We start from the raw sequence: 23,102 nt of genomic DNA, 5'->3' as shown, positions 1-23,102 counted from the left end.
AAAAAGGAAGAGCACTGGTAAGGCCCCATCTAGAATATGCTGTACAGTTTTGGTCTCCATCTCTCAAACAGGACATTATTGTATTAGAGAGGGTCCAGAGAAGGGCAACTAAGCTGGTAAAAGGTATGGAAAATCTTACCTATGCGGAAAGACTGGCCAAAGTGGGGATGTTCACTCTAGAGAAGAGGCGCTCAAGGGGTTATATGATAACTATGTATAAATATATAAGGGGATCATATAATATTCTCTCTAATGCTTTATTTAGCAGTAGGTCTTTTCAGCTGACACAAGGTCACCCATTCTGATTAGAAGAAAACAGTTTCCGCCTAAGTGGTCAGTGGTACAGGCTGATACATTAGATAGCTTTAAGAAGGGGTTGGATGGCTTTTTAGCAAGTGAGGGAATGCAGGGTTATGGAAGATAGCTCATAGTACAAGTTGATCCAGGAATTTTTTCCACCTCTAAGGCAAATTGGAGAGGTTTCAGGTTTTTTTGGCCTTCCTCTGGATCAAGTTAGGAAAAAAAAGTTAAAAGGTTGAACTTGATGGACGTGTGTCTTTTTTCAACCTAACTTACTATGTAAATCTGCACGTCTATGGCAACCTATAGGCTCTGATAAAGTTGAGTCACTCTACTACTGCACTGCAATTAGGAGTGATATCACTCCTCCCTTTTCCCCTAGCAGCCTAAAGCTGGCCATAGACGCAAAGATCCGATCATACGAATCAACGTACGATCGGACTTTCCCATCTCCCGACCCTCCACTAACCATTCAGATCAAAGTCTTTACCATTCCGATCAAATAAGAACAGATCACCCAATGTTCTGCCCCTGACAGCAATCGCACAATACTTATGTCTGACAACACTAGTGACAGTCTCCCTCTGAAAATCGTACGATCGGCAATACACGCAGAGATATTATCGGCAGCCGACAGAAATTTTCTAACCTGTCCGATCGACCAAACGACCGATCTCCGTCGGACGAAAAATGTCGGGACTCTCCACACATGGTCCGAAAATCGTACGAATCCACGATTCATACGATCGGATCTTTGCGTCTATGGCCAGCTTAAGAACAGAACAATGGGAAAGTAACATGATAACAGCTCCCTGATATCCCCTGCATACATTTTGCCGTTGGCCTTGACATTTTTAACCTTGAAAATAGGGCTTCAAACTTCTGAACTTATCATTATTTTCTAAAATATACTCAGACCAAATCTGCACGTGGTATTTTCCCTTATTTATCAATACATTTCCCAAAAAATTCCAGTGCGGGAAAAAAACTCGAAAATATCATGAAAATCATATCAAAATTCAAATTATATAAATTTTTTGGCTTTTCGGTCAGGAAAATCCGATATTTTTTATTTTTCTCAAAAAAACACAAAATCTTCACATTTTTGCACGGAACCCAGCACCGATCAGTGGATATCTTCGGGACTTTTCCCATTGACTTATATAAAACATATTCTGTATACAAGGCAGTCACACCAGGAATTCTTCATTTGTTTTGCTCTTGTGCTTCAAACTATGATGCAATTAACAAGATTATATTTATTTAACTTTGGTCAAAAAATGTGCCAAACAGCATTTCCAAGCAACAATGACCAAACCCCCAAGTACATCTGTGGGTTAAAGTGATAGCTATACAACCCAACAGAATTATTAAATACCTAAATTTGAGCACATTTGCCACTTGCCCGGCTAGCTCAGTCGGTAGAGCATGAGACTCTTAATCTCAGGGTCGTGGGTTCGAGCCCCACGTTGGGCGCATATTTTAATTTCACATGATATAAAAGATACAGTTAAAGGAACAGTAACACCACAAAATGAAAGGGGGCAACATTGATATAAACCAGTATTAACAGTGTTGGGCAACAGTACATTATATTTTTATTCCTTTAAAACAATTACATTTTTTTGTTACCGTTACTGGATAATAGGTACCATACCTGTACCAAAGGCAATAATTGGGCTATGTGGTGGAGGTCAGAGTAGGGAAGGTAACATATGTTACACACAGGCAGCAAAGGGCAGGGCTTAAAGACAATTATGTACACTAAAAGTACACCAGATAAGCAGATGGTTTAAACAGATAACTGCTACCTGAGTTTCACACAGCAGAGTGGCGCAGCGGAAGCGTGCTGGGCCCATAACCCAGAGGTCGATGGATCGAAACCATCCTCTGCTAGTTTTTTTTTTTTTTTTTAAGTAATTGCATGTATAATGTTGAAAATACAATACAATTCTGCTCTTCACAACTGATGTTAACCAGATTTTGGCATAAGAATGCAAAATTCCACATTTTCAGGTCAAAGCTTAATTCCATGAATGTAAATGACAGGTTGCATGCTGAACAAAAAAAAAAAAAAAAAGCTGGCAGAGAATCAAAGTTTTCCGGTCAACTTGATCGACGACCGATATTCAGGTCTTCTGCCGATATTGGTAGGCTCTTCTCCCACCATACACGCACCGAATGTTGGATGAAAATTTATTTTGCAAGATATAATCGTAAATAAGCGTCTATGGCCTCCTTAACAGGTGACACAATGGTTAATGCTAGGTTCAGTGTTTGTACAAATATATATTATTTATTCTGTATGAGACCATTATATGTAGTCTTCTATTATATTACTGAAGAAATTGTACCTGAAATTGAGACTGTATAAAATTTGCATTTCAAAAACATTATTATTTATACACTATATTTATCATAATATATGTAATGATGTTCTGTGATTATTATACGTGAACGTGCCACTGTTTATCCTGTGTTGTATTTAGGAGAATATATCTTGTCAGATCCTTTTAGACCTGGCAGTTCTCAATCCACTCCTATCATAGTCTGTCATACATTTAACATAATCTGTTAGATAACGGATACTGTTTGGCACATGATAAAGGGCTCTTGAAGCTTTAGGGCAGAGACACACGGTCAGATTCAGGGAGATTAGTCACCAGGCAACAAATCTCCTCTTTTTCAGGATGTCTCATCTCCCCGAACTGCCTTCCCCTTCCTTCCTGCCGGCTAGAATGTAAATCGCTGGCAGGATGGCACTCAGAGAGCTTCTTTTTCCTAGGTGCCTTAAATTTCCTCGTGAGGCATTATATAAAGTACAGCAATCTAGAGATGAGAGAACAGGGAGCGCTTTTGGAGTGTGGGCTATCACTGTGTCTGTTATGAAATGCTTGGGGGTCACCACTGTGTAAATGATTGGGGCTACCACTGTGCCTATAAAAAAAAAGCTTGAAGGCCACCACTGTGTCTGCTGTGGCATGCTTGGAGGTTTACATGTAATTGTGTCCCTCTTTCAGCTTTTTAAATGTTAAGAGGTAGGATATTGCAACTGTCTTAACAAAAATTCAGATTGCTTTGAAATAGCTTTATCTATCTACAACTAGCAGAACAATCCTCAAGCAGAGTGGCGCAGCGGAAGCATGCTGGGCCCATAACCAAGAGGTCGATGGATAGAAACCATCCTCTGTTAGTTGTGATTTATTAATTGAAATAAATATTAATAATAGAGAATATAATAATAATTTTGATGTTGCCCAATCTATTTTCTTACTGTCCTTAGATTGAACATTATTTAAAATTATCCATATTAAACCCACTTGTTCCAGTACTTATCAGATGATTTCCATGCAAATCAAATGATAGGGTTTTGCTTACTTCTCCATCTGAAAGCAGACAACCAAAGCACAAGGCTTGTATGGAGGTTCCTTGGATTGAGCGGCCATGGGCAATTCTTCATTTCATTCACTCTAGGGTTAAATGGACAGTTTCTGTTCCCATAATAAAAACACTATTCAAAATACAATCCAATATAAAAGTTCGTTTTAAAATTTTTAAGCACTAACTTTGCATTTCTCCATAGTAAACAATGTTTCCTATTTTTCTGACAAGTGCTGACAAGTGTAGTGCACAACCTACAGAAATGAATGACACGTTCCTAGTTTACTAGTCAGTTTCAAATATATTTTTTACCATCTATGCAATAAATGCAAAATATGGCATAAATGCAAGTATTTGTTAACACATTATCAATGCAATCAAAATAGATATCACCTAGTATGAAATGACAAATAATTTAACATTTTTGCTCGAAATGTAGCACAATTAGGAAAAATAAAAAGCTTTGTGCGTTGGCCGGGAATCGAACCCGGGTCAACTGCTTGGAAGGCAGCTATGCTCACCACTATACCACCAACGCCAGATGTGCACAGATGTAGCAGAGAATAGTGTAGTACTGTCTTGCTTGCGTTTGACTTCTCAATATAACATAAAAATCATTACATAACAGCTGATAGCACTAATTAGCATAATAATACAGTGATAGGGAAAATGCAGTGTTGTGCAATTGCAACTCAATTCAGTTTGGTAGAATCTACCTTTAGCTATAATGATTTCAAATAAAAATGCAATAGAAAATGGACTAGCAAACATAGTGAGCAATGATGCAGATTGTGGCTCTACCTTTAGATTTTCTTATTGCATTATCAGCTATTACATTTTTGCAAATCATTGCCATAAAATGCACAGGCTAATTTGCTAAAGCAGGGACTTGTGTGGCTGAGGAAGCCCCCTTGGCTGGTGAAGAGTCTATTGTTAACTGGGATCCAGCAACCAGTGAGCTTTGTCTTGGAACCCTGCCAAACAAATGGACATAAATTAAGCTCTTTGGACAAAGTATGACTGAGCAGGGTGGCTGGACATGCTGATTCATCTCTTGCCCCCCAGCATTTCATACCAGGCACAGCATGGCCCCCAGAATTTAATGCCAGGAATAGCATGGCCCCCAGAATTCCATACCATACACAGTGTAGCCCCCGACATTTTGTGACAAGGGACATCATGGCCTCAAGTATTTTGTGACAGGCACAGTATAGCTTATACCATTTTACGATCAGAACAGCATAACCTCCTCCTTTGAATTCCAGCAGTGAATAAACACCCCAAGTTATAACAATAGCCACTTTCTGTCTTTACTTAAAACCTTTCTAATTTTAACCGTGACACATTTCTGATTATCATCTGGTTACATTTTCTGTCTCATCTACTTTTTGTACTAATTCGGACTACACGTGCCATAGCTTTTGCTTACTGTTTCATGTCCAATCTCTCGCTCTCATTTGCATCTTTACAGGCCCTTGGCCCACCTGGACTGCAGTCTCTGTGGGCCAAGGGCCCCCCAGTCCGACCCTGCTCTCATACAATGATGGAACATGAACAGATTGAGCACTCTATACAAAGTAAGTCATTGTACAAATACAAACTGCCTATTATGTATATAATTATGGAAAGCACACAAATGGAGAAAGCCCCTAAAAATCAAACTATGGTTTAAATAAAGACAATCTAATTTCTTTTGGTAAACACCTTTATTTCTTGTTGACCTTCCTGTTTCCTGCCCCTACCCCTAGTGGCACATGGGGTATTTGCAACTGCCATTCTATGCAAAGTGGCAGTCACAGCTCAATTTTGCCATAGGCCCAGTGATGGATTACCATAAGGGCAATTTAGGCAGTTGCTTTGTGTGCAATGTCACAGAGAAAGAGCAAAGTAAGGGCAGACCTGGGCAAAGGGTATCCCTCATGGCCTTCTCAGAATTTAATCTGTTCCTGTATAAGCATATGGGTAATGGCACACTTTGTACCTTGGATTTTTAAGTACCTCAGATTACTTCTGCCAGTAAATACATGTGGTTTTAGGTGCTTTTGATACATATTTTCTGCTTTTGTGCAGGAGGGGGTAGAGGGAAGGCACATTGCTGGTGCAGAAAGTTCAGTTGTGCTCTCTGCAATTAAGAGCCATATTTATATTTAAAAAAAACAAAAAAACAAAAACAAATTTGGTTTGGTTAAAGTAAAGTTCTCAACTTTCCTCAAGGTTAAAGGGGTTGTTCACCTTCAAATAACTAGTTGTTTTCAGATAGATCACCAGAAATAATGACTTTTTCCAATTACTTTCTATTTTCTATGTGTCACCGTTTTTTTTTAATATTGAAGTATAAAGTGTTATTTTTCACCTCCTAAAGCAGCTCTGGGAGGGGGGGTCGCCGACCCTGTAAACTGTTCCTAATTGATAAATTTAGTTGATACATTTCTTATCCTTGTCCCTGCTGAGCAGAATCCCTAGGTTTTATTAAAGGCAGCTGTTAGACTTGATACAATAGTTGCTAATTCTCCAGAGATACTGCTGTTACTCCAGATATACTGCTGAGAAATGTATCAACTAAATGTTGCAAAATTGTAACAGTTCAGAGTCTGCACCTGAATTACGGAGCTGCCAAATTGAAACACCAGAGACACGAACATTCAACTTTACACATAGATTTTCAAAAAAATGGTAAAAAATAAACAATGGAAAGTATTTGAAAAAAGTCTTTATTTCTGGGGAACAGACTGAAAACAACTGAACTGAAAAAAGTGTTTGGAAGGTGAACAGCCCCTTTAAAGTGCTTTTTTTATTTATTCTATGGTTAAATCAACAGTTTACGTTCTCATTTTGAAAGCACAATTAAATGCACAGACAAAAATGAAGGATAGTTTTAAATGATATGTAAACCCCCAACCAGGGACGCCATCAGAAATCACGGGGCCCCGTACAGTAAAATATTCTTTTCCCTCTGCTCCCTGCCCACCCCAGTGTGACCCCCAAGCCCCACCTCAGATCCCACCCCCACACAGTAAAATGTCCACTCAGACATCAGCAGTGGCCAGGGCCCACATAAAAGTTTTTAAAAAACCATTGGCAGTCAATGCCCCTCTACAAGTTAGAAAAAAAATCATTGGTGGTCAGTCCCCCCTTTAATTAAAAAAAAACATTGGTACCAGGTTTTTAAAAAAAACTTTGGTGGTCAGTGTCCCTTTACAAATTAGAGAAAAAATATTGGTGGTCAGGGCCCCCCAATAAGTTAAAAAAAACTTTGGCGCCAGGGCGCCCCATAAAAGTTTTGTAAAAAACATTGGTGGTCAGGGCCCCCTACAAGTTAAAAAAAAAATATTGGTGGCCACAGCCACCTCTATAAATTGAAAAAAAAACAAAAAACATTGCTGGCCAGGGTCCCCAATAAAAGTTTTTAAAACATAAATTGAAAAATTTATAAAGAAAAGAAACATTTGCAGCCAGGGTCCCCCATAGATTACTTAAAAAAAATTGGAGGCCAGGGGTTTAAAAAATTAAAAACAAAACAAAAACATTGGTGTTCAGTGAAACTTACCTTAGGTTGTTCTTCAGAACCACATTCAAATCTAAAAAGATTTGGGGAGCTACATAAGCATGAAACAAAGTTCCTGTGGGTTCTAAAGAAGGCATATTATTGACTATCTGGTAGCCCTTATGTAAATTGGCCACTTACAGAAGACTCTGTTTGGCAGTACACCTGGCTTTTATTTAACCAAAACTTGCCTGGAGCTCTAAACTAAGTACCTGATTTAAGGCCAGTGGGAGTTTGTGCACAACATGTTACTCATGAGCCACTGGTTGGGGATCACAGGTATTGAAGCACTACAACTCCCAGAATTCCACACCATCTGAAGCAATGCCAAATTCTGAGTCAGCTACTTAAGGAGTGCGACAAGTTGTTTATGCGGTATGTATCTTTTTACCATGTTGATACACCCAACTAGGGGTTAATGTTTAATGGGATGGGAGCTTTAGTTTTGTAGCACCTGGATTGTCATTTGCTGCCCATCTCTGAGGGAAGTAATTCAGAAATCTTCATTTCTGAGTCAACACGTCTGCACCATTTAAGAATTTTCACTTGCACTTTAGATTGGTCATGGCTCATGGCAAAAAGCCTAAGGGTAATGGCACATGCAACTCTTTGAACACTATGATTTTAAATTATCCATATTAAACCCACTTGTTCCATTACGTATCAGATGATTCCCAAATGAAATTATATGGTTTTGCTTACGTCTGCCTCTGAAAGCAGACAACCCAATCACAAGGCTTGTATGGAAGTGTTGTATTGAGTGGCTATGTGCCATTCTTTATTTCATTCATTAAATGGACAGTTCCTGTTCCCATGATAAAAATACTACTCAAAATACAATCCAAAATAAGGTTAGTTTTAACATTTTCAAGCACTAACCTTGCATTTCTCCATAGTAAACAAGATTGCCTAATTTTCTGACACGTACTGTCAAGTGTGGTGCACAGCCTAGAGAAAAGAATGATAAATTCCTAGTTTACTAGTCAGTTTTGAACACATTTTTTATCCAGTCTATGCAATAAATGCCATAAATGCAAGTATTCTTAAATACATTATCAATGCAATACAAATAGATATCACCTAGTATGAAACAATAAATAATTTACTATTTTGGCTCGAAATGTAACACAATTAGAAAACGGAAAAAAGTGTTTTGCGTTGGCCGGGAATCGAACCCGGGTCAACTGCTTGGAAGGCAGCTATGCTCACCACTATACCACCAACGCCAGATGTGCACTGAGGTCATATAGAGTAGTTTAGTACTATCCTGATTGCATTTGCCCTCTCACTTTACCTACACATCCCCATTTCTTTTACACAGTTAATGAAAAAGACACAAATCACATGTTCAATTTCTGTCCGTTCTCATGTACTAGGACTAGAACATCCAGAATTTGGTTCCAGTTCTGTACCATCTTAACTAGTGCAGAACTCAATTTTTAATTTTCCTACACAAGGAGTAACAAAAATTGTCCATATGGTGTCTATTTTCTTTAACCCTGAGTTATGTGCTATAACATAGTGAAACGTTTAGGGGGATGGGAATTGTAGTTTAGCAGCACCTGGATTGTCATATGCAAGGCCGCCATTAAAAATCATGGGGTCCCATACAACAACATTTTCGATATCCCGCCCACACCACAGTTAAAAGACCTTGGCAGTTCAGCACTTTTGAAGAGGTGGCGCGGCTTCGGCGCTGCCAAGGGGGGCCGGCTATTTCAAAAACTGCAGCACAGCTGGGCCCCCCTTTAGGCCCGATACACTTGCACCCCCTGATGGCAGCCCTGGTCATATGTTGCATGTCCCTGGAGAAGCAAATCCGGGAGAGTTTTAGCCCAACCATGCCCTTTGCTTTGCCCCCCGCCAGAGGTTTAAATACTGGTGACTCCCACAAAGTTCAGCGTTAACATGTGTGTGTGAGCTTGCTCATAACTAGCGGTGAGCATAATTTTTCGCCAGGTTTCAAAAGGTTCACCGTAAGAAAGACATCCATACACTCCAAAGGGAGAAAAAAATTGTTGCATGTCAAATATTGTCAAGCAGCAAAACATTTTTTTGATTTTATTTGTAGCCCATAGACTTCAATGTATTTGGTGAATATTTGGCCATTTTGCTTCAGTGAAAATTCACAAAACTGTTACGAATTCAGCAAATGCATTGAAGTCCATGGGCTACAAATAAAATTAAAAAATGTTTTGTCAAGGGACAATTTTTGACATGGAACAATTTTTTGAAGTCTTTGGGCTCCATTCCCTATTCATAACTCATTCACTCATTTCACCCACTGTACATGTGGCTGACATTATAAGATGCAAACACAGGTATTGTATGTATGTACGTATGTAGTGTGTGTGTGGCTGGGGAGCAGGTTCTGACCAACAAGCAGATCTTTTACTAGACAGAATTTTTTGGTGTACATTATAAGTGCCTCCAAATTAAAATGCGCTAAAAAAAAGACAAGTCATTTTTTGTGAAGTGTATCACTTTTATAATTAAATACCCTAAAAGCTAGTGACACATAACCTATATTGACTGCATTACACTTCATATTTCTTTTGCAAGTCCATTCAATGCTCTTGTTACACCCAGGGGCGATCCTGGCCCCTCTGCCGCCTGAGGCAGCAGCAGTTGCTGCTGCCCCCCCTCCCCCCGAAATTTGCTCTTAAAGTACCAGGAGCAGCATTTTTGCTGCCCCTGGTACCTAGGGAGGCGCTGCCACCTGAGGCGACAGCCTCAACTCACCTCATTGGCGAAGCACCCCTGGTTACACCTCCCCATAAAGTCCAAATGGGCACCAGAGATATATTTAGCGAATATATAGTGAATAAAATTAATTACAAGTCATTTTAATTTTGTACCACGTGATGTCAGTTTGGCATTGTATAGATAATATTGTTTTTTAAGAATGTTGGAATTTATTGAACACCCTGGATAAAAATAAAATCATATACAAAGAAAAAAAACTTCTGCGTTGGCCGGGAATCGAACCCGGGTCAACTGCTTGGAAGGCAGCTATGCTCACCACTATACCACCAACGCCAGATGTGCAAAAGTGTAATTATAGAACAATTTGCAATATTTGCTTGCCTCCTCCCTATCATTTTCCACACTTATGTACAATTTCTTGCCCTTCTTGAGTACGACTGCAATATCCAGAATGCAGTTCCAGTTCTGTACCATCTAAACTAGTGCAGAATTCTATACATTTTCATTTTGCTACACAAGTGCTAAAAGTAATCCATATGGTGTGTATTTTCTTTAACCCTGAGTTGTGTGCTAAGACAGGGTGAAAAGTTTAGGGGGGTGAGAGTTTAAAACCTGGATTGTCATTAGAGATGCACCGAATCCACTATTTTGGATGCGGCCGAACCCCCAAATCATTTGTGAAAGATTCGGCCGAATACCGAACCAAATCCAAATCCTAATTTGCATATGCAAATTAGGGGTGGGAAGGGGAAAACATTTTTACTTCCTTGTTTTGTTACAAAAAGTCACGCGATTTCCCTCCCTGCCCCTAATTTGCATATGCAAATTATGATTCAGATTCGGTTCGGCCAGTCAGATGGATTCTAAAAAAGGCCGGATCCTGGCTGAATCCCGAACCGAATCCTGGATCCATAATTGTCATATATTGCATGTCTATGGGGAAGCAAATCATGGGGCGTTTTGGTCCAACCAGGACCTTTGCTTTGACCCCTGCCAGAGATTTAAATACTGGTGACCCCCACAAAATCCAAAATCCAGTGTTAGTCTGAGTAAAAAGTACTGATAAACTTTATATGTCTGTCTTTGTTACAATGTATCAAAAAATGTTGATAAGGGTCTTTAGATTATCACAAAGTAAAAATGACTTAAATAAGTACAGACACAATTTATCTTTGATTCAGGAAACCCGAGAAAGAGCAATTCTCATTCAGACCCGCAGAGTGTTTAATTTCCTTATAATTTCCTTATACAAAAAACCTCACGTTGTAACAAAATTTTCGACCTATCCCCCCTCTCCTTAAAGGGGGAACATGATCTATAGCTATATATTTAAAGGTGGGGAGTCTATGGCGACTTTCCAAAAAGTGTTGGCCACAGGTTTTTGAGTTTTGCCATCCCTGAAAGCAGTACTAATGGCGGACCTGTGTGTATACAGTACAGGTGTGTATCCGCACTCTGACTCAAAAAAATGGGTGTTATATGAAAATGTGATGAATAGCGATGAAGAAGATAAGCACTCTGATATTTCTGATTGATAATTATTTATTCCACTGTGCATATCAATGTTTCAGTCCACAGTAGGACCTTTATCAAGGATTTTGTGCAAGTGTTCGGTGTGAGCTTAAATACCCAACATACAAAAAAATCTTTTAGTGCAATTAGTGATGTCAAAATTTGCATACAACGACGAGCCAATGGCATTGTAGTTTCAATTTACACCTTTCATATCGTATTACTCAAAGTGCATTTCATATGCATATTGTGAACTTACTATTTTACAATCAATGTGTCAGACAGTCCAGTGTTAAAGAATAAAATCAAAGATGCAAGAGTCCATTTTGTGTGATTATTGTGCAGGATACCTACAGGAAAAAATAAAATAAATAAAACAATTCAGCATGTTTCCATTATTGCTGCGTGAACAAAAACAATAAAGACACATAGTAATCCATTATGTTTCTTCATACATACTTTGAGACTTTCTAGGAAATTGCCTTGATACTGTATAGCTATATAGTTTTCTAACCCAGGAAGCAATTCAAAACTAACTGCTCATTTAGGCCCCGTGGGGTTACACAGTCGAGTTCATGGATCCAGAACGCCTCTCTTTGCAATAACTTTTTATTCTGATCCCCACCACGCATTGGTTTAGATAACTGCTCAATTGGCATGCATCTGCCGCCGGATCATGCCTAGCTTGTGCCCAATGTCTGGCTACAGCTTGTTGGACTATGTCCTGTTTTTTGTCATGCTTTTTCGAGGCCCTCTCTGGATCCAATGCTGCCCTTATACTTGACCTGTGCATGCCAATGTGTTCTTTGAGTTGCCTTATGGTCTTGCCGCAATATAATAGGCCACAAGGGCACTTAATGATGTAAATCACCATGGTCACTGTGCATGTCATTCTCTACTTAATAGGGTACCTTTGTCCGGATGGACAAACTCAGTTCCCAGTATGAGACTGTTAAACATTACACAAGCCCGTGCATCTAAACACTCCCGGTTTTAATGATAAAAAAATGCATTGCTGTTGCTTTTCTATATTTATCTAACGCATCTGTCGGGCCTATCAATTCCTGCCCCTAGTGTAACCAAATGACTGTAAAGGTGGCCATAGACATTCATTTTCATCATTCATCATCACAGTGAAATGGATCCATTGCCCAATTGTTTGCAGGCAGATAGCTACAGTTTTCCCAGCTTCCGCTAGATGATATTGCTTGAAAGATCCATTTTTGTTGATGAACAAATCAAACATTTTTAAATAACTGCTTCAGGATAAGCTTGATCCTACTATAACAAAAAGATCTTTTAAAATCGTAATACCTATGGTCACCTTAAAGGAAAACTATACCCCCCAAACAATGTACTGTAGGTCTCTATTAAAAGATACTGAGTAAAACAGCTCATGTGTAAAACCCTGCTTCATGTAAATGAACCATTATCATAATAATATACTTTTTTTAGTAGTATGTGCCATTGGGTAATCATAAATAGAAAATTGCCATTTTAAAAAATAAGGGCCACCCCCTGAGATCGTACGATTCACTGTGCACACATACAAACCACATGTAAGGTCACATGAGCCAATTAACAGACAGAGTTCTGCCTTTTGCTTCCTCACTTCTTCCTGTTACAGTTAGTGTTGTAGTATTTCTGGTCAGGTGATCTCTGAGGCAGCACAGATAGAGTCACGAAATGGTGGTTCAAGGCAAGAGATGTAAAAGGGCAATATTTATGTAAATATATATGCCAGTTTGGTAAGATTCTTTAATATGTCATTCAATTTGATATAAACTATCTGTTGCTTTAAGTATTTATTTTGGGGGTACAGTTTTCCTTTAAATAGAACCCAAGTATATAAAAACAAACAAAAACTCTGCGTTGGCCGGGAATCAAACCCGGGTCAACTGCTTGGAAGGCAGCTATGCTCACCACTATACCACCAACGCCAGATGAGTGACAACTCCCTACAGTTATCAGTTTGTAATATAGTTTGTACTGTTTTGTTTCTTCCCTCCCATTTTCCTTACACATCCCACACTGTTGAAGCACACAACTCGGGTTTAAACAGACACACAACACATGTACAATCCCTAGCATATTCCTGGGAGTTGGGTGTTTCAAACTCTTTCTGTTATGCTGCCTGTCTCAGCTACAAATCTACATTATTCAGACAAAATAGTTGATTCATAAACACTTAAAAAGGACAGAACCCTTTGCAAACTATATACATTATTATTCCACACCATTTAAATTTAATGGTGCAGTTCATTTTAAAAAATGATCCATAGACAGAATTGGTGGAAAGACTACAGAGCAGGGGACCGGTCAAGACAACCAGCACCCTAGGCAACCTAGTTGGCCACATAGCTCCCCGCAAGTACAATACGTAGCACACAAGTGCAATTACAAGCACCTGGGTATCCATGGGGGCAGCCATTCAAAGTCAAAATAGGAGAAATGGCACAGGTTTACATTGAAGGTAACAGATATGCTCTGTAGAATACAATGGGCTTCTATCTGCAAACACAAGGGAGCATTTGGAAGGAGTGGTAAAAAGTGCAAGAAACGACACAAAGTAATGTTTTTGCCCTTTGCCACATTGGTTGTGTGTGAGTGCACAGCATATTGTGCCTCCACAATGGAGCTTAAGTTAACGTTTGATGTAGAGAGTGATATTCTGAAACAATATTGGTTTTCATCTTATTTATTATTTGTGGGTTATTTATTAAATAAATAGCTTTTTAAACAGCAGTTCTCCAGTTTGCAGTTTCAGCAATCTAGTTGCTAGGGTCCACATTCTCCTAGCAACCATGCATTGATTTTAATAAGAAACTGGAATATGAACAGGAGTGGTCTGAATAGAAAGTAGGAGTAATACAAAATAGCAACAATTTGTAGCCTTACAGGGCATTTTTTTTTAGATGGGGTCAGTGACCCTCATTTGACAGCTGGTCAAAAGAAGAGTAAGGCAAATAATTCAAAAACTATAATAAAAAAAAAAGACAAATTAAGGTCAATTGAATAGTTGCTGGCCATTCTACAACATACTAAAAGACAACGTAAAGTTGAACCATCCTTCTGAGGAGTTGCACCTTTCTATGAATGTGCTCAGCAGCACTGCATTAATGAGGGTGGGTAGATGCAGTCGTCCTTTTTAATGCCCCCTAGTTTGTGCATCATTCAAGGTGCAGTGAATGTTGTATCCACCACAATCAAACTGCACCACTGTCCTAAGCACAGCTGGTAAATGAATGAGCCCTAAGCCTATATATATATATATATATATATATATATATATATATATATATATATATATATATAGTCATGTTCCAAGGAATGACGCACTCCAGGACTTCATAATAAGATCAAGCAAAGTGAAGTTTATTTGTCAACGTTTCAGTCCAGTCTGTACCTTTCTCAAGACACGACTATCTACACTGAATATGACAGCACCCAGGCAGTACAACTCTGCTGGATTGGAGTGCACCACAGCCCTGAACTGTGTGTGTGTGTGTGTATATATATATATATATATATATATATATATATATATATATATATATATATATATATATATATATATATATATATATATAAATAATTCAGGATAAAATATATAATATTGTCTATCCTGTGTGCACTCAGTGCTGCACAATGAACTGAGGGAATGAATTCTACTCTTCAGAGCCAATACATGTGGTATTTGTATTCACATGTCAGTATAGAAGGGTCTTAAGTGGGTGGGACGTAGAGGGGTGCTAAGGGCATATCATTGCTGTAATGGGGAGGTGGGAACATCAAAAAAGTACAAGGAATAACTAGATAACAAGCAGATTACTAAAACTGGCCTTATGCTCCTCGGGCACAGGCACCAGTTGAGCTTTTCTTCACCCAATTTTGCCACTCGTTGGTGTATAGATGTATATAGAGGTGTATAGATGTATATAGTTGTATATAGAGGTGTATAGATGTATATAGAGGTGTATAGATGTATATAGTTGTATATAGAGGTGTATAGATGTATATAGAGGTGTATAGATGTATATAGAGATGTGTATAGATGTATATAGCGGTGTATAAATGTATATAGGTGTATAGATGTTTATAGAGGTGTATAGATGTATATAAATGTATATAGAGGTGTATATATTTATATAGAGGTGTATAGATGTATATAGAGATGTATATAGAGGTGTATAGATGTATATAGAGTTGTATAAATGTTTATAGAGGTGTATAGATGTATAAAGAGGTGTATAGATGTATATGGAGGTGTATAAATGTATATAGAGGTGTATAGATGTATATAGAGGTGTATAGATGTATTTAGATTAATATAGATGTATTTAGATTAATACAGAGGTGTATAGATGTATATAGATTAATATAGATGTATTTAGATTAATAGAGAGGTGTATAGATGTATTTAGATTAATATAGAGGTGTATAGATGTATATAGATTAATATAGATGTATTTAGATTAATAGAGAGGTGTATAGATGTATTTAGATTAATATAGAGGTGTATAGATGTATATAGATTAATATAGATGTATTTAGATTAATAGAGAGGTGTATAGATGTATTTAGATTAATATAGAGGTGTATAGATGTATATAGATTAATATAGATGTATTTAGATTAATAGAGAGGTGTATAGATGTATTTAGATTAATATAGAGGTGTATAGATGTATATAGATTCATATAGATGTATTTAGATTAATAGAGAGGTGTATAGATGTATTTAGATTAATATAGAGGTGTATAGATGTATATAGATTCATATAGATGTATTTAGATTAATAGAGAGGTGTATAGATGTATTTAGATTAATATAGAGGTGTATAGATGTATATAGATTCATATAGATGTATTTAGATTAATAGAGAGGTGTATAGATGTATTTAGATTAATATAGAGGTGTATAGATGTATATAGATTCATATAGATGTATTTAGATGAATATAGAGGTGTATAGATGTATTTAGATTAATATAGAGGTGTATAGATGTATATAGATTAATATAGATGTATTTAGATTAATAGAGAGGTGTATAGATGTATTTAGATTAATATAGAGGTGTATAGATGTATATAGATTAATATAGATGTATTTAGATTAATAGAGAGGTGTATAGATGTATTTAGATTAATATAGAGGTGTATAGATGTATATAGATTCATATAGATGTATTTAGATGAATATAGAGGTGTATATAGAAGACAAGAGGATTCCTGAAGCAGACAGACAGAGCGCTAGTAACGTCGGACTATAGAGACAGTGGAACCTGTAGGAAGTGACAAGCAGCAGAAGTCGCGGAAGTGAGTGTAAATCTTTATATTCACTGATACCAGGAATACAGAAACCAAAGGAACAGGCAGCAATTTCCCAGACTTTCCGAACAAGGACGCGGTAGAGACAACATAGAACATAAATTAGAGACATGGCGCTTACTCGGTTTTATCACGGGTAACCTGTCCCAGGAGTGTCTCTGTCCAGCTGCTGCCTGATGATGATACACACCCAACTGCCCGCCCACTTGAACTTGTGCGTTCCCGTTACCTGCCCAGCGCTTTGCGCTTCGGTTAACGCGCGCAATGATTTCTCCGCACAGATAGTGAGTGCGCCATACTGTCTCTTCGCGGCTGTTCCAGCGGTGAAAGAACACAGAATGTATTCAGACTTCTAAACACTATTGTTTGGACTCTGCATGCAGTTCCCTGGTGGTCTAGTGGTTAGGATTCGGCGCTCTCACCGCCGCGGCCCGGGTTCGATTCCCGGTCAGGGAAAGACATTTTTTTTTTTGCTAGATAAAACAAAAAACCCTTAGTGTGGCTTAGTTAATGTAGAATAAGAAATACATGAGTATCTGCACCGTTTTTCCCTGCACTATGTATATACACATGATATTTAATTTTTAAGTGATTTGCTATACAAGCAAAACTCATGCAGCCATATTCATCAATGATTTAGAGCCCCAAACATAAAATCTAAGATATTTTAATTTTTAGCCGCTGCTGTTGTCACTGACCACACTTGCCTGGCCGGTAAAAATGATGGTTGATCCCAATGTTATTTATAGGAAAAAAAGATAAATCTATAGAAAGGCCGGTATTTTTCTCTGGAAAAGGTGGCAACCCTAGTTGCATCTCACATCCTTTTAACCTCTGCATCTCCTGACCTGCCACTAACCATTCAGATCAAATAAAGTAGTAAAAGAACAGATCAGCCAATGTTCTGCCCTGACAGCAATCGTACGAAATTTATGTCTGACAAAAGCTGGTGACAGTCTCCCACTGAAAATCGTGCGATCGGCAATACACGCAGAGATATTATCGGCAGCCGACAGAAATCTTTTAACCTGTCCGATCGATCAAACGACCAATCTCTGCCGGATGAAAAATGTCGGGACTCTCCACATACAGTCCGACAATTGTATGAATCCTCGATTCGTATGATCGGATCTTTGCGTCTATGGCCAGCTTTAGGGTCGTTTACTTACTGCACCACAAGTGCAATTTGAGTGCAATCTACATGTCTTTTTAATTGCCGTTAATTCAATGCAAATTGGACACAATTGTGCTGTAAATGTGGTTGGCATAATTTCTGCCATTCAGAGTTGCCATGTCTAATTTTTAAAACCAGCCAAAGTCAGTTACAAAACCAGCCCAAAACTAGCCAAGAAGCACTTGAAAAGTAGCCCAAAAATAGCACAATATGTGCAGTGAAAAATAAATATATAAAAGGAAATAAATATATGTGTGTGAAAATGTCTTTTTCAAATTTTTTCATGAAGCAAAATGGGACAGATTTGCCCATAACCAGGAGCATAGCTACAGAGTGGGGCCCAGGAGGTATAGGGACCCCATAAGACCTTAATACTATACCATTTCAATAAATATTGGTAAAACAGGTCAACCTCTATACATATTTTGTTGGCCAGCAGATTTTTGCCCCAAAATTGTTTGAAATTGAATCAGAAAATGCGAGAATGCTTAAAAGAGTAACTGGAGACTGTGGTACAGAGCTAGTGATGGGTGAATTTATCCCATTTGGTTCGCTGAAAAATTAGCGAAATTCGCAAAACGGCAGAAAAATCTCTAAACCTTTGGGAAACTCGAAAATTGACACCCCCATCAATTTTGGACGTGCGACGAAAAGTTGCTCGTGTCAATTTAGACGCAAGCGTTAAAGTCAATGGGCATCCAAAGAGTGCTGATGCGTGGCAATTTTGACACAAGTGACTTTGGACGCGCGTCAAATTTTTTTTTGGACACAGGTAGGTGAATTTTTGCGGGAATTTTGCAAATTTATTAAGCGAAACGCGGAAATTTGCCCATAAAAAGAGCCCAAAATCTGTTAACAATTTCTAAACAAGTCCCATTGCATGTTGAGTATTATAGTCTTACATTAAACTTGGCAGTTTTCCCAACATGGATTGGAAGACAGGCTTGGCACATTAGGGCAAGAAAAAACCATCCAAAGGCCCAAAAAAGTAACCCAAATCAGTACCTTGGCTAGTTTGTACATTCAAAACCTGCTTGGGCTTTAAATTAGTAGCCCAATATGACTGGAAAAGCACCAACCTGGCAACCCTGCTGCCACTTGGCATGAGAGCAGCGAGTGCATTTGATTCTTTCAGGGCATCTGCAACCATACCCAACCTAGGGTGGCACAAATTTATAGGTGGCATGCCTGAATTTTGCTCACATATGAGGGGCAGTGTGGGGTCTAGGCACACTGAAGTCTTCTATGCGTCCTGTCCCCAGTGCTCTATGTAAAAGCTAAAGGGATGCACTTGCGCTCAATACTGGGGAAGAGAGGAGGGGCGGCAGACAGGGCTGCCTCTGGGTGCCTTGTATTGAAATCTTGGTGCAGAATTGGTGATAGTTACAGGCAGGCCCAGACTGGCAATCTGTGGATGTTGTCAAATGCCAGAGGGGCTGCTGTAAGATGCTATAGACCAGGGCCAGGCCTAAACAACCGGGCGCCCTAGGAAATATGAGCGCACATGTGCCATTGGAGAGGGGAAGTGAAGGGGCATAGTAGGGAGGGAGTTAGGGAGGTGGTAGGCTACCAGACAAGGCAGGCAGAAGACCCTTGAACAGGCACCTGTCCAGCACCCCTACATTGTTGTGCCCTAAGCAGGTGCCTCTTCTGCCACCGCCTAGTTCCAACCCTGCCATAGACAGTCATTTGTATGGGTGAAACTGCACAGAAGATTTTGATTAGATTTTGTGGGTCAGATTGTATCTGATCTTGTCATGCAACACTATGCAACAGCATAACCCCCTAATTACTGTGTTCATTTTACAAAATTTGGCATGTTATGAAAGTTTGAACATATTTCTGTGTTTTTTTTCAGTTATTACAGTTTTGCTAATGAAGGTGAATTGCCCTTTAAGCTGCCTGTGAGTCTAACTTCTCCCAAGAGCCCTGTCACATAAATTATATATACCCATATCTATACTAACTATAGAGTTTAGTATCACAATAGCTTTTGATATTATGTCTGTCCAAAAAATCATCCAAGCAATTCTTAAAGGAATTAACTGAATCAGCCAGCAGTGTATTCCACAACCTCACTGTCCTGACTGTGAAGAACCCCCTACGTTGCTTCAAATGAAAGTTCTTTTCTTCTAGTCTAAAGGGGAGGCCTCTGGTACGGTGATCCACTTTATGGGTAAAAAGGTCCCCTGCTATTTGTCTATAATGTCCTCTAATGTACTTGTAAAGTGTAATCATGTCCTCTCCCAAGCACCTTTTTTCCAGAGAAAACAACCCCAACCTTGACAGTTCCATCCCTCTAACCAATTTAGTTGCACTTAGTCTCTGTACTCTCTCCAGCTCATTTATATCCCTCTTAAGGACTGGAGTCCGAAACTGCACTGCATACTCCAGATGAGGCCTCACCAGGGACAGAATTATGAGGCAGAATTATGTTTTAATCCCTTGAGTTAATGCCCTTTTTTCATGCAAGACAGAACTTTATTTGCTTTAGTAGCCACAGAATGACACTGCCCAGAATTAGACAACTTGTTATCTACAAAGACCCCTAGATCCTTCTCATTTAAGGAAACTCCAAACACACTGCCATTTAGTGTATAACTTGCATTTATATTATTTTTGCCAAAGTGCATAACCTGCATTTATCAACATTGAACCTCATTTTCCAGTTTGCTGCCCAGTTTACCAACTTAGACAAATCACTTTGCAAAGTGGCAGCATCCTGCATGGAACCTATAGTTCTGCACAATTTAGTATCATCTGCAAAAATATTGCCCACCTCCAGGTCATTAATAAACAAGTGGAAAAGCAAGGGACCTAGTACAGAGCCCTGCGGTACTCCACTAACAACACTGGTCCAATTAGAAAATGTTCCATTTACCACCACTCTTTGTAGTCTATCTTTTAGCCAGTTCTCTATCCAGGTACAAATACTATGTTCCAGGCCAACATTCCTTAATTTAACCAGTAACCTTTTGTGTGGCACTGTATCAAATGCTTTAGCAAAGTCTAAGTAAATCACATCCACTGCCATCCCAGAATTGAGGTCTGCTTACCTTCTCATAAAAACAAATTAAGTTAGTCTGGCAAGATAAAACCATGCTGGCACACAATCATAGTATTATGATTTGCTATAAAGTCCAGTATCTTATCCTTTATTAACCCTTCGAAAAGCTTTCCTACCACTGACGTCAGACTAACTGGCCTATAGTTTTGAGGCTGAAAACTGGATCCTTTTTTGAGTAGAGGCACCACATTAGCAACTGCGGGTTGAGCTGTCAAAAGAAGGACTGTCCCTCTGAAAATCAGTCCCATAATATTTTGACCCACACGATTATATCTGACTTGTAGGATGTGTTTAGTCAATCCGACAAAAGCGCTTGTGGACAGGGCTGGGTTAAGCCGACAGGGTGCCTTAGTCACTCTGCTCAGCTATCCCCGCCCCCTGTGTGCACTTGCTTGCTTGTGAGTGTGCATGCGACATGATAGAAGAGGATGGGCAGGGGAGAGAGGCAGGGGGAGTGACAAAGGGAGGAGAGCGTAATAGAGGGGAGCAGGCCTGGATTGACAATCTGTAGATTCTGGCAAATGCCAGAGGGGCTGCTGAAAGATGCCACATAAAGTCATTCATTAGTGGACTGATGGGGGCTGTTGGGGCCTCTGTGAACTTGGAATGCCAGGGCCTATTTTGAATCCCAGTCCAAACCTGGAGGGGAGGGAGACAAGAGTAGCAGGGGAGCAAACCCAAACTAGGGGTAGGGAGAAGACCTTTGAACAGGTACCTGCCCAGCTTTCCCACGTTGTTGTGCCCTAGGCAGGTGCCTCTTCTGCCTACCCCTAGTTCCACCTGCTGCTTGTGGAGTTTAGCACTTAACATGCTGGTGGGAGGCTGTGTGGACATTTCAGGACACAAACATTTCTCTGGGCACTGAGTTCATCAGAAACATGGCACAATTTAGGAGACCAAATCAATGCTTTTTGGAAGTACAGTAGAAAGTACAGTGGAAACATTAACTTTAAAAAATAATTATTACAAAAAATGAGGTGTTAGTACCATACTTTGACCAAAATATATAAACTCATGCACCACATCAATGCTTCTTATTGTAGAGTCCTGCACAGGTCCAATTGGAAGGACCCAGACTCGATGACCCCTAACCTGACTTGCACCTGCCACCTAACACATCCCCATAGCCACTACCCAACCTGGTAGTCAAACTTACCTTCCGACCCAAGACTTTCGAAACCAGAAGTGACATCTTCGTAGACCAGGAGTGACATCAACGCCAACCATTTATCTGGAAAGGTAAAAAAAATTGTCTCCTGCACTAGGGGAGGTTGAGTTCCACAAATTTGCCAGGTACCCAGGCATGCTACCAAGGACTACCTTGCATGATCAGTGAATGAGGGATTTTCTACTCAGAACCTTACCAATTTGCGGGTATTCCGCAGGTTCCCTACCCAGTGCAGAACTCTACTTCACTAATGTGAGTCCTACACTATCTATTACAATTCTAAGTATGTAATGCATCTAAAATCAAGTCACCCAGCAAACAATGTGACTGAGTATTAGGGCCACAGTGCACTTACCCTTATCTCAGAAGCTCTAGTGAGAATGCAGGGAGCTTTTTAAAGCCCAGCCCAATAACATACACATGTAAATCCTTCCCTGTTTTTAAGGCTTAATGGCAGCTATATAGGCAATATTTGGCCACAATTTGTATACAAAACAAAGAAACAAATCACCAGCGCTTGTCTAACACACATTCTGAATTTGACCAGCTGCTATAAACGATAAAAAGTCAATATAAAATAGCCAATACAGCCTGTTTACTGGGGGACTTGTTTTTAAATGCACTACATACTTTGAAATCTAATGGACAGTGTAGGACTCATGCACAATGAGAGGCCTTGATGTGGCACGTGAGCTTACATATTTTGGCCAAAATGTGGTACTAACACATCATTTTTTATAATTATTTTTAAAGGCAAACCGTGCTCCGGCAATCTTTTTCCTTTTTTTGTGTACACATATTGACTTTTTATCGTTTATAGCAGCTGGTCAATTCCAGAATATGGTCAAGATCGATTGCTGGCAATTTCTTTTTGTGTTTTGTGTACAAACAAGATGATGACAAATGTGGGAAAAAAATTA

At 39.1% G+C, this 23,102-nt stretch overlaps 1 long non-coding RNA gene and 7 other non-coding genes across 8 annotated transcripts; 3 read left to right on the top strand and 5 right to left on the bottom strand.

Annotated features, from left to right (window-relative positions):
- Nucleotides 1-1,703: 1,703 nt before the first annotated feature.
- trnak-cuu lies at nucleotides 1,704-1,776 on the top strand. The gene has a single exon. It is a non-coding gene; the product is annotated as a tRNA-Lys (tRNA).
- Nucleotides 1,777-2,124: 348 nt separating this feature from the next.
- trnam-cau lies at nucleotides 2,125-2,196 on the top strand. Its single transcript has one exon. It is a non-coding gene; the product is annotated as a tRNA-Met (tRNA).
- Nucleotides 2,197-4,147: 1,951 nt separating this feature from the next.
- Nucleotides 4,148-4,219, bottom strand: trnag-ucc. Its single transcript has one exon. It is a non-coding gene; the product is annotated as a tRNA-Gly (tRNA).
- A 3,757-nt stretch (nucleotides 4,220-7,976) lies between these two features.
- LOC121402252 lies at nucleotides 7,977-17,086 on the bottom strand. Its single transcript, XR_005966702.1, has 3 exons — nucleotides 16,895-17,086; nucleotides 11,703-11,793; nucleotides 7,977-8,173 (listed from the first exon to the last, which is right to left on the bottom strand). It is a non-coding gene; the product is annotated as an uncharacterized LOC121402252 (long non-coding RNA).
- On the bottom strand, nucleotides 8,380-8,451 carry trnag-ucc. Its single transcript has one exon. It is a non-coding gene; the product is annotated as a tRNA-Gly (tRNA).
- Nucleotides 10,193-10,264, bottom strand: trnag-ucc. Its single transcript has one exon. It is a non-coding gene; the product is annotated as a tRNA-Gly (tRNA).
- Nucleotides 13,312-13,383, bottom strand: trnag-ucc. The gene has a single exon. It is a non-coding gene; the product is annotated as a tRNA-Gly (tRNA).
- Nucleotides 17,087-17,157: 71 nt separating the features above from the next.
- trnae-cuc lies at nucleotides 17,158-17,229 on the top strand. The gene has a single exon. It is a non-coding gene; the product is annotated as a tRNA-Glu (tRNA).
- The last annotated feature ends 5,873 nt before the right edge of the window (nucleotides 17,230-23,102 follow it).

This window comes from Xenopus laevis, chromosome 3S (genome assembly GCF_017654675.1).
Source record: "Xenopus laevis strain J_2021 chromosome 3S, Xenopus_laevis_v10.1, whole genome shotgun sequence".
In the NCBI taxonomy this organism is placed as follows: Eukaryota; Metazoa; Chordata; class Amphibia; order Anura; family Pipidae; genus Xenopus; species Xenopus laevis.
Note: the sequence above shows the minus strand (reverse complement) of the source record. Positions and strands in the feature narration are given on the sequence as shown.